The 11,955-nt window shown below is 43.9% G+C and overlaps 1 protein-coding gene across 5 annotated transcripts in view; it reads right to left on the bottom strand.

Annotated features, from left to right (window-relative positions):
* KLF12 (Kruppel like factor 12) overlaps positions 1-11,955 on the bottom strand; it is a 348,332-nt gene that overhangs the window by 82,824 nt on the left and 253,553 nt on the right. The window lies entirely within an intron of this gene.

Here is an 11,955-nt window from a genome sequence, read left to right as displayed (position 1 = left end):
TATATATATATATAAAAACTTCAAACATTTTTTTATCTGAGATATTGCAACACTCCTTTAAATTATTCTTAAATTTGTTTGGCACAAGCACATAAACAATATTTATCTTTTCAATTGCATGTTTCTTTGGTTTTGCCTTAATCAAGTAATAGAGATTTAATAACAGGAAAAAATCTGCTAGAGTGATGAGACAGAAAAGAACATAGTGAATTTTAAGAACAAGTAAAAGTCATTAGGTCCAATGTGCCTGCCATGTTGGCTTTATCTTAACGACATCTACCTATTTTCTACCATAAATCCTTTTCTATAATCCTTTTCTTCTATAGTAAACATCTCCTGATCTTATTAGTTGCTTATCAGGCACAGAGTAATGCATGATTTTTCTCAGAGTTGAACCAGCATATAATCAAAAGGCATTGGGACAAATTCTCCTCTCAGAGGTATTCAAGTGGCTTTCATTTGAAATCCATGGAAGCTGTACACAAGCCTCCTACACCAGAAACTGGATTCTAGTTTGCACTGGAAAAATGAAACCTGGAAGTTATAATACAGAATGACACTCTCAAGCTGCACTCACCTTCCCATCTTATGCCTCACCCTGTATCACCACTTAGGCCCATATAGCAGAAAAATAACTACTCGTTAAAGGTAATACAACAAGGCAGGCAAAAACCAGGTTTGTGAGAAAGGAAAATATTTGTCATATTGAATTTTACACAAACACAAAAAGCAGTTTTTGCATGCAGCTAAAAACTACTGTTTTCTCTCAAAAAAATTGCTTTTGCTGTGAAAATGGCGAATTTCCACTTATGACTAATTAATTTAAAACAAAAAACCATCCCCGAATTCTGTACAACATTGTGAAATTTGCCATTTTTATTGGAAAATGCTATCATTCTCTGACAGGAATGACAGCATTTTGCCATAAGTTTAAATCTTAGAAATATGAGTATCTACATATGAATATTCACTAAGTGGTACTTTTACCCTGCACCACCAATTTAAATCAAGGCAGCAGGTACTAAGATACCACTTCCAGCTACAGATAATGGAAACGCCACAAAGAACCAGCTAACAATGTTCTAGCCACTCAGCTCAATTATTTGGCTAAAAATTCTACCACCATCTTTAATCAAAATGGAAGGATAAGATATTTACTTGCTGTGTAACAGCCACAGGATTACCACTGTGGTGATGGGGTATTTAAATAGCTCAACATTTTGTCCAAAGTTGACAAAATTTCATATGTAAACTGAACTTTCCCTGTCTTTAGTCTTATTTTGCTCTTGCTGAAGCTAAACATGTGATAGCACTTCAGTTCAAAGAATCCATCTGCTGTAAGCATAATACAATAGTGGATTTACTCACAAGTACTATTCGTTTTACAAAATGTTTCACAAATTACAAAAGAGCTGAGATCACGTTTCTAAGACAATATGGTTTGACTCCTATGTTTAGATCCATGCTCAGAGGTCCAAATTGTGGCCTTAAACTGTAGTATATCAAGTATGACGCTGGCATACAAAGACAGTGGTATCTCTTAAGCCTGGTCTACACTGGGGGGGGGGGGGAATCGATCTAAGATACACAACTTCAGCTACGAGAATAGCGTAGCTGAAGTCAACATACTTAGATCGAATTAAAATTATGTACTTCGCGTCCTCGTGGCGCTGGATCGATGGTCGTGGCTCCCCTGTCGACTTTGCTTCCGCTTCTCGCACTGCTGGAGTTCAGCAGTCGACGAGAGAGCAATCGGAGATCTATTTATTGCGTCTACACTACACACAATAAATCGATCCCCGATAGATCGATCGCTACCCACCGATCTGGAGGGTAGTGTAGATGTACCCTTAGCCATACAATACGTTGGTGTGCTTATTCTGTATGGAAATTGCATATACATAGAACTTTATAAGCAACGTTACTAAGATTAAAATACATACTGTGACAAGGGGAATACTACATTTTATTTTGAATAGTAAAGGCTTAGAAAGCCAATGAATATATGTTGTAAACCAGGTAGCAATTGCAGGATATGAAAACTGCTTGGTAAAGAGGGCAATCTCTGTCTCAATGAAGTGAACAATTGAGAACAGATAATTTATTTGACAATATCCTGTTTATTTTTCTGATGCTGGAATGTTCATGAGGAGATTGTGATTTTCTTGAATTTATTTATTATTCTGATTTTCTCTACGGACTTTGATACAAAGTTTAACACTATAGATTGATCAGCTACAGTTCTGACTCAGTGGTGAGTCTGCACCCAACCCTGACACAGCACAAGGCCTTGGACTGCCCCAGAAACACCATGGAGCCCTGCCCCTCTACGCCAGGCACACAAGGTGTGAGCAGGCAGCCTCAACCAGGCAGGATACAAGTGTGGAGGGGCTTAATGTGGGGGGATCCAGGTGGGGGTGAGAGGATTCTGTGTGGGACAATCTGGGTGCAGGCAGCTCAGTCAGGGGTCTAGGTGTGTGGGGGGGGATCTGGATGCACAGAGCTCCTTGGGGGGTTCCAAGTGCAAGGGCAATGGGACTCTGCAAGGGCTTCCAGATGAAAGTGGTTGGGGCTCAGTGAAGTGGTCTGGGTGTGGGGGTCTCAGCAGGTGGGTCTGAGTATTAGGTGAGTGGGGCTTGGTGGGGTGAGGATCTAGGTGCAGCTAGTTGGCGGTCAGTGGCAGGGGGTCTGGATGTCGGGGGCTCAGGGTGGTGCAGGAGGGTGGGGCTCATCAGGGTGGGGGTTTCAATGCAGAGTTCAGTGGTGGGTGGTCTGGGCACACGGGTGAGGTTCCGGAGGCAGGGGATATGGGTACGGTGGGCTCAAGATGCAAGAGTTGAGGTTCAGTAGGGTGGGGTTTGGGTATGGAGGGCTAAGGGGGTGTCTGGGTAGGGCAGGTCCAAATGCCCAAGGGTTGGGCGGATGGGGGAGCAGCTCCCCGTACAGTGACCCCTCCCTCCACAGCTGAGGTGTGATGGGGACAGGAAGCAGGGGAGGATGCTGAGCTTTCTGCAGCTGGGGGAGGTTTCTGGGGATGGGTCTGACACAGCCCCAGCCATTCCTTGCAGGAGAAGAGGAAGAGGAAGTCCCATCCTCTCCTGCCTCCAGCCCAGCCAGGACTAGCAGCTGATTCTGGCTCAGGGTAGGAGCCACTAGTTGGGGTGTCCCCAGCCCTGAAGTGATTTACCTCTCCCCTGGCTGCTCCGGGTGCCTGAAACAATGTACCTGTGCAGCTAGGGAGTGCTGCATGACTGCTCTTGCAGCTTCCTTTTGCTTCCCTGTCAGAAAGTCATTTTTCTGCAGGGAAACAAAGAAATCTGCAGGGGACATGAATTCTGTGCAGAAGTATCCACCAAACTTCCAGCAGCTCAATGTATCCAAAATAGGTAAGTAAATAAAAACTTTGGCCAAAGCTTCAATCTTGACTCACCTATTTGTTCTTACTACAGAGATGCAAGTATTCAGTTTGACTCCAAAATCTTTGACTATTATCACTAGCCACATCCCTACTATTAGTCACTTTCTTAAACACTGCTTTGCTAAAATTCTTATTTCAGTCTTCAGCTCCTTTCATCGTGACTATGGTAATTTCCTTCTGTGTGGTTTCTTTAAACACCAACTCGCCATATTTTAATGTGTCTAAAATACTAATGTTCAACTCCACAGCCACACACCTCCTCATCTCCTTGCAGGTTCACAACCGTGTCATCATCAGCCTGAGATTGGGTGACCAAATTTCCCTATGCTGAATACGGGACACCTGGCAAAATTACTCGTACTCAAGCGAGTTCAACAGCGATCAATCTGAACTATGCAGCACAAATGTTCAAATTAACATCAAGTTGACTGAGCCCTAGGTTAAAAAGGAATACTACGTAGTTTGATTATTTTTATTTATCTTCTTATCTTTTAAGGCTTTAGGGTTCACATGGTGAGGGGTGATATACACACCCCTACTCCCCACACATACACACACAGGCAGATGTGTCACACACACACACTGCCACACACATACTGACCAACCCTCCTCTCCCTGCCCTGCACTCTCTGCCCTCCATGCCTGACTGGGGCCCCCTGGATGGATCTCCCTCTCCTGGTACCTGAGGCAACATGTGGGGGGCATGCAGGGTAACACACCCCCGATTTCTGCCAGGGAACCTTACTGCAGGGACTTCAGCAAACCCGGCCAGAGAGGTAGCTCAGCAGGTAGGATGCCTTGGGGATGGAGCAACCCCATGTTCCCTGGGAGCAGGACCCAGGGCGGGATGGGGTAGGAGAAGAGGGTGCTAAGCCCCTGCCCCGGGGGCTGCTGTGTAGCCTGCAGGTTTGGGGTGTGAACAGGACGGAAACTGTTCCCCTCCCCCACCATTCCAGAGCTTAGCTGAGGGGCAGAGAGGCTTCCCTGTGCCAGCACAGTGTGGGGCTTTGGCACATGCTGGGCTTGGCTCCTCCTGGCCAGCGCCCTGGTCCAGAGGGTCTTGGGCTTTCCCGGGATGCTGGCCCAGCCAGAGGCAGTGAAGGAAGGAAGGAGCCTTCCACAGAGGCTGTTGGTGACCTGAGCTCTCCGACCAGGGGCTGGTTCTCTGCACAGCACTGGGAGTGGGATGTGCCCTGCCAGGGGGGATAAGGAGGAGCAGCAGGGATGGGGGGGGGGGGGGATGAAGGGGCAAAGCAGGGAGAGGACAGCAAAAGGGGGAGCACATAAAGGGCTGATGGGTGGGCAGCAGAGGCAACACAACTGCCCACCGCCTGGCACCTGACTGCACTCATTAGCCACAGCGTGCAGCCAGCACCGTCTGGAAACAGGAGGCGGGGGGGGGAGGGGGGCGCACTGCTGACCGAGAGCCGGCATGCAGCAGGGACTGCGCTGATGGAACAGCAGGGGGAGTGGTCAGCCCCAAGCGCTGCATCTTCATCCCGCCACCAGCCTTGCACACCCACCCCATCATCGGCCACTGGACCACATCCCCTCACTGCTGGTGGTGGGGGCGGCTGGTGAGCCAGGATCTGGCCAGCAGCAGGACCCACCAGTACTTATTGTGAGGAGATAGAAAATATGGGACAATTTGCCTGTTTTTAAGAAAAAGTCTGGAAACCTGCAGGAGGGCTTAAATACGGGACTGTCCCTTTAAAAATGGGAGGTCTGGTCACCCTAGCCTGAGACTCCAGATGGTAAGAACAGAAGCAGCCAAAGCAGGGATGGTTGTACTGGGGTTGAGCAGGTAAAATGGGGCCCAGCCAGGGCCACAACTCCCCCCTAGCATCTCCCCTAGACCCAGTACTGTGGGAGGGGAGACCACCCTCACTCTGGAGGCACTAAGACCCAGGTGGTGCATCCCCTCCTCCAACCACATGGGCTTGGGAGAAAACTGCAAAGAAGAGCTAGCCAGACTCCAGGCAGTAGAAGGGACCTTTGGTCCTTTGAACATCCAGAGAACTGTCCACAGTTTTGACTGGATTTTCTCTGGCTTGTGCTAATTGACTGTTTGCTCCAGCCCTTCAAGTCCCAGCTGCTCTTTCTAACAATTTCTTCACCTCATTTTCACTCCACACCATCCTCCCTTGCACTGTTCCCCTCTTCCTTTCAGCTTACTCCTTCGTAGCTGCTCCTCCCCAAAAGACTGTAGAACTAACACAGGGGTCGACAACCTTTCAGAAGTGGTGTGCCGAGTCTTCATTTATTCACTCTAGTTTAAGGTTTTGCATGCCAGTCATACATTTTACCGTTTTTAGAAGATCTTTCTATAAGTCTATAATATATAAATAAACTATTGTTGTATGTAAAGTAAATACAGTTTAAAATGTTTAAGAAGCTTTATTTAAAATTAAATTAAAATGCAGAGCCCCCTGGACTGGTGGCCAGGACCCGGGCAGTGTGAGTGCCACTGAAAATCTGCTTGCGTGCTGCTTTCGGCATGCATGCCATAAGTTGCCTACCCCTGAACTAACATGTCGTTTGGTGCCATCACACTGTTCACTCTGCTTGTGTGTTAGACCTCTTTCCCGATTCTGTGTCTGTCTCATCTATGCTTATCTAAGCTCTTTGGGGCAGAGACTTTCTACTGCTTTGTTCATACAGTGCCTAGCACAATGGGGCCCACTCTTGGTGGTCATAGAAGATTAGGGTTGGAAGAGACCTCAGGAGGTCATCTAGTCCAACCCTCTGCTCAAAGCAGCACCAACACCAACTGAATCGTCCCAGTCAGGGCTTTGTCAAGCCGGACCTTAAAAACCTCTAAGGATGGAGATTCCACCACCTCCCTAGGTAACCCATTCCAGTGCTTCATCACCCTCCTAGTGAAATAAAAGGCACTACTGTAATAAACATGAATAATAATTAACAGTAGGAATCAGCACATAATCTCTTCTGTATCCATTATCCAGGCACTTTCTCTCAGTCCTGTGTCTCCAAGATTCTTTCTATTTATACAAATCTAAACAGGATTTGACTGTTTAGAGAGAAAACATTAGGGAAGAGAGACCAGGGGATTTGAACTAAATAGGGGGGACAACCTAAAAAATCTCTACCATCATCCTCTGTGGAGAGAGAGAGAGAGAGAGAAAGAAAGTGGGGGGTTAAAAAAGTTTGGTATTGGAGTTTCCAGTATCCCTGTGTTCAGTCAGTGTCTCAGCAAGACTTAGCCACAGCCCCCTTTTTGCTAGTGTGAAAAGATGTCATTTATATAGATATAAGCTACACAGCTGTTTATGCATATATAGCTATAACTGGCTTTGAAGCATTTTCTCATACTTTAGTATGAACGTTACTGTTAAGAATTAATTGCGTTGTATCAAATCACAATCCCACAGAATCATGGGAATTGCCTTAAGGGGAAGGAAGGATAAAAACTTATCTAATCTAGATAATGAAAAAAGTTTTGGGGGCTCCAGTGATAGCACAGGACAAAGTTCCCTCTTTTTCTTATCAATAAGTCAAGGTAGCAGCATGCTGAAGTAGTTTTACTGCGGCTGTTTCTGACAGTGTTTTATTACCTAATCCACACCGATGAGTAATTGTCACATTCTGAGTTTTATAATGCACAAATCTCTCCCTCTACTTCCTGGGTTGATTAAAAAACACCCCCCCACCAACCCCTGATATCACAAAACGAAATAATGAACAGTCTGGGGACACTATTTCCAAATATACACCCAATTTGACAACAGGGCAATAGCAATGCATTAAAAATAGCACTGGCATAATTTGGTTTAAAATCTGTACTGGTGTAACGCTCTTGAAGCAATTATGTAACATCAACATATCAGCAAAACATATCTAAAAGCTAATGATTAGAACAGGGGTAGGCAACCAATGGCACGCATGCCGAAGGCAGCACGTGAGCTGATTTTCAGTGACACTCACACTGCCCGGGTCCTGGCCACTGGTCTGGGAGGCTCTGCATTTTAATTTAATTTTAAATTAAGCTTCTTAAACATTCTAAAAATCTTATTTACTTTACATACATCAATAGTTGAGTTATATATTATAGACTTATAGAAAGACCTTCTAAAAACATTAAAATGTATTACTGGCATGCAAAACCTTAAATTAATTAGAGTGAATAAATGAAGACTCAGCACAGCACTTCTGAAAGGTTGCCGAACCCTGGATTAGAAGTTCATTTTGAAGCAGCACAGTCCAGTGGATTAACCAGGGGGGTAGAAGACAGGCATTCCTGATTCCAGCTCTTCGCTGATTTGTTCTGTGGCCTTGGGCAAGTCACTACCCTGAGGATAATAATTCTTATTTTCCTACCACACCAGGGACCTGTAAGATTTAATTAGTTAATGTTTGAAAAGCACTTTGAAGAGGAAAACTGCTATGTAAATACCTATTATATAAATTAATAAGCTATAAATCAGTAGTATGCAAAATTTAAAAAAATGCAAATTTAGGTAAACATCTTTAGGAATATAAAATCCCAATATGCTACAGTTTAATAACTAACAAAGTAACAGGCAATGCTTAGATCAAAACTAAAACCTTACAGAAGACAATTATATGGTTACCCAAAATATAGAACTTTATAGAGTCTAGGAAACAGGATCTTTAAAAGTTATTTTATTTGTGGTGGGTGGAAGATATGAAAAGGGAGAGAGACACACACACAGAGAGAATCCTCATTAACTACACAGTATTTCTGCAGAATCTCTAAAAGTGTAAACAAAGTATTTTTTTTGTAAACATCCAAACTTCGTTAAAGTTTTGTGATTGAATCCTGGCCTCAATACATTCAGTGGCAAAACTCCCATGGGCTTCAAGAAGCCCAGGGTTTTAACCTATAATGATTTTATTAAACTCAGTTCTTTCTCCCAACTTATTTATCACACAATTTAAATATTTTCCTTTAAAAAAAAATATTACTACACCTCTACCCCAATATAACGCTGTCCTCAGGAGCCAAAAATCTTACCGCTTTATAGGTGAAACCGCGTTATATTGAACTTGCTTTGATCAGCTGGAGTGCGCCGCCCCGCCCCCCCGGAGCACTGCTTTATTGCGTTATATCGGGTGGCGTTATATCGGGGTAGAGGTGTACTTGTAATGGTACTCAAGCTTAACGTCTAGCATTTAAAAGGGATACAAAAGCAGAGAATATACACCCTAAAGTCACTGTTCTTTGCTACATCCTAATCTATTAAACTGTTATCCATCATTAACCCTTGTAGTGGAGATAGGAAAAAATAATTTCTTGTAGACCAAGCTAAAAGGGTGTTTTTGTTTGGTTGCTTTTTCGAATTAGCTTTCTTCTAGGAACAATTTGACAGTATCTCGGTTTCCTAATATATCATTTTTTAAACAATACTATATCCTTTCAAAACAGACAGTTATGTCAATTTTTCAGGAACTTACTTTTGATTTATAGCTTCAGTCAACCTGGCACTTGTTCAAGGAAATCTCTGACTCACGTGAAATCTGTTATCCTGGCAAGAGGCGCTTTCAGATACACTAGCAAATTTCCACCCCAATGTCCCGAACCAATGTGCATGCTCCAAACAATACTGTTTGATTAATTTGCAAGGTTAGTCAGTTCAAACTAATTTTTTTGTTTTGCACAAATTGTCCAAAACCATTGCCACATGCAAGAGGTACTTTATCATCTTTATAAAGAGAACAGATGGGGTTAAAATCACCAAGAAATCTATTCTTAAACAGCAAGCATGGACATTTTGCATTGCTCCGACCTACGAAGCATATCAAGTACACAAAGAGCTGTTGTATAAATATGTACAGACCCTGAAAGTTCTAATGCTGTTGTGTCAGGATCCTTTAATATAGCTTTAGGAACACATATGATTATGAGAATTACAATTCTATGATCTATTATGTGTTGTAAATGGCCACAGTAAATATACTGAATGAAATTAAATGAAAGCCATATTAAATGATGAACAATTTTGTTCAGAGGAAGAATGGTCCAGATGTTAGGGCACCAGCCTAAGATTTGAGACCCCCAGGGTCAGTTTCCTACTCTACTACTGACTTCCTGTGTGAATCTACATAAGTCACTTAGCCTCTCTATGCTTCACTTTCCCAACTGTAAAATCATCCCATCAAATCTATGTGAATTTTCAAAGTGAGCAGCAACAAGTGGTTATTGTTTCACAGATGTACTACCTGAGGAAGCAATGCTCCTGCAAATGCTGAAAAACACCTTCATTTACAGCTCCTGGAGACTCAAGACAAAGCCCTTTGTAACTAGAGCAACAAACTGATGTGAAAGATCTCTAATATAGTAATGGCATTGGCTGAAGCAGGGAAAGAGATAGTACAAGTGTGAAAAATGAATGGATGAAGGGAACACAACTATAAATCTCAGGAGAAAAAACCATCCATATGTTTATTTAAGTTAGAGGGGTACAAGGAGACTCTGACCTGACCATTACATACTATGTCTAACATTGCTACACATACAGTATTACTGGTCCCATACCTGTGCTACCTATCAGGTTTACAGTGGTATTCCTTTCCCATTGATATATTTTTAGAAATTCAGTGTGCATTACAACAAAGCAGGATCATCATAATGATGTGACCCATCCAGAGAAGAATCTGTAGTAGAGACAGTGCTGCTATACTCAGCTTCATACAGCTGAGCACCTAACAGCATCCAGCCCAATGCATCGAGGTCCCACTATCTGGATAATCAGTATGATATGATATCCCAAATGAGTCTCCTATTAAATTCATCTCTGGTACATCCACAGGTATCCAGAATCTCCCCCACCCCAAAGGCTCCACACGAGCACCAAAATTTTCTGTGACCCTATGAGCCAGAAGGCAAAAGCAAAAAGCTTCCTTGTGCAGCATTAATTTGCTTACCTCCCCACTTCTTAATATATTTTTTTAAATTCTTCCCTAAATGGAGATCTCTCACCTTAAACTCATTAAGCCAAGGGATCAGCCACATGGGGCAGGAATCCCACACCTACACAAACACCTTGGGGGTGTGGCCAGATAGGCTCTCCCACCTCTTGGACTCAGACATGGCCTCAGCGGCCTAAACCTCCCATGAAAGACCAAAGAGATGGTATGGGGGAAAAAAAGATTAAAATTCCAGTTTGCTTTTCCAAAATGTACAATTTTAACACTGCACTAACACAGACTTTGTACTAAAGGCAATTCTGATCTCCAACTTGTGCAGCAAAACCACTGTAATTTCATTGTAAAGGGGAAGCAGGATTCCAGCACCTCATGTAATGATATGCACCCCATGCACCATGGTAACCAATTATTGGGGGCCACATGGGCATAAGTTGGCTGGGCAAGGGAAAGAGACTAGGCTGAGGGAGAGGGATGACATGCTGCATGAAATGGGGGGAGGAGGGGAAACAGTGGGCAAAGCATTGTATCTTTGGGAGCTCTACTGCTTTTTTGTGGCCTGGTGCATGAGTCTTACCATAAACCTCACGGAGATCCCTAGTGCACATCTAGTATCCAGCGCTTAATAGAGGTTGCTGTCCTGTGAAGCTCAGTCCTAAGCTGTTAATGGTGATAAGATTCAGTGTCAATCTTCCACTTTCTTATTAGAAATATTTATATATCAATATTAGGGCCCTACCAAATTCAAGGTCCATTTTGGTCAATTCCATGGTCATAGGATTTAAAAAAAATGTAAATTTCATGATTTTAGCTCTTTCAATCTGAAATTTCATGGTGTTGTAATTGTAGTGATCCTCTCCCAAAGAGGAGGTGGGGCAGGGTGTCACAAGGTTATTGTGTGCGGGTTGAGGAACTGCTGATGGTGGCGGTGTTGCCTTCAGAGCTGGGCAGCTGGAGAGCGGCAGCTGCTGGCCGGGAGCCCAGCTGTGAAGGCAAAGCCACCGCCAGCAGCAGCACAGTAGTAAGGATGGCATGATATGGTATTGCCACCCTTGCTTCTGCATTGATGACTGCACAGCTGGGCCCTCAGTCAGCAGCTGCCACTCTCCAGCCACCCAGATCTGAAGGCAGCGCAGAAGTAAGGGTGGCAGTACCGTGACCCCCCCCAAAATAACCTGGTGATGCCCCCTGCAACTCCCTTTTGGGAAGGGCCCTCAATTTGAGAAACGCTGGCCTCCTCCGTGAAATCTGGTCTTGTGTGCTTTTACACTATACTATACAGATTTCATGGCGGGAGGCCAGATTTCATGGTACGTGATGCGTTTTTCATGGCCGTGAATTTGGTAGGGACCTAATCAATACAAATATGCATGGCATTCTACCAACACCACAGATATGACATGTTGCTCACAACCAAGAGATCTCTATCATCTACACACTTAAGACAACTAAGCCCAACAACTGTTGGCAGCTGGAACAAATCTTCAAATTACACTGCCTTAATTTTATAATATATATTATAACTATACCTCTACCCCGATATAACGCGACCCGATATAAGGCGGGTTCACATACAACACGGTAAAGCTCTGACACGCTGCTCTGAGCAGCGTGTTAACGGTGCCGGGCCA

This window comes from Trachemys scripta, chromosome 1 (genome assembly GCF_013100865.1).
Source record: "Trachemys scripta elegans isolate TJP31775 chromosome 1, CAS_Tse_1.0, whole genome shotgun sequence".
NCBI classification, from domain to species: Eukaryota; Metazoa; Chordata; order Testudines; family Emydidae; genus Trachemys; species Trachemys scripta.
Note: the sequence above shows the minus strand (reverse complement) of the source record. Positions and strands in the feature narration are given on the sequence as shown.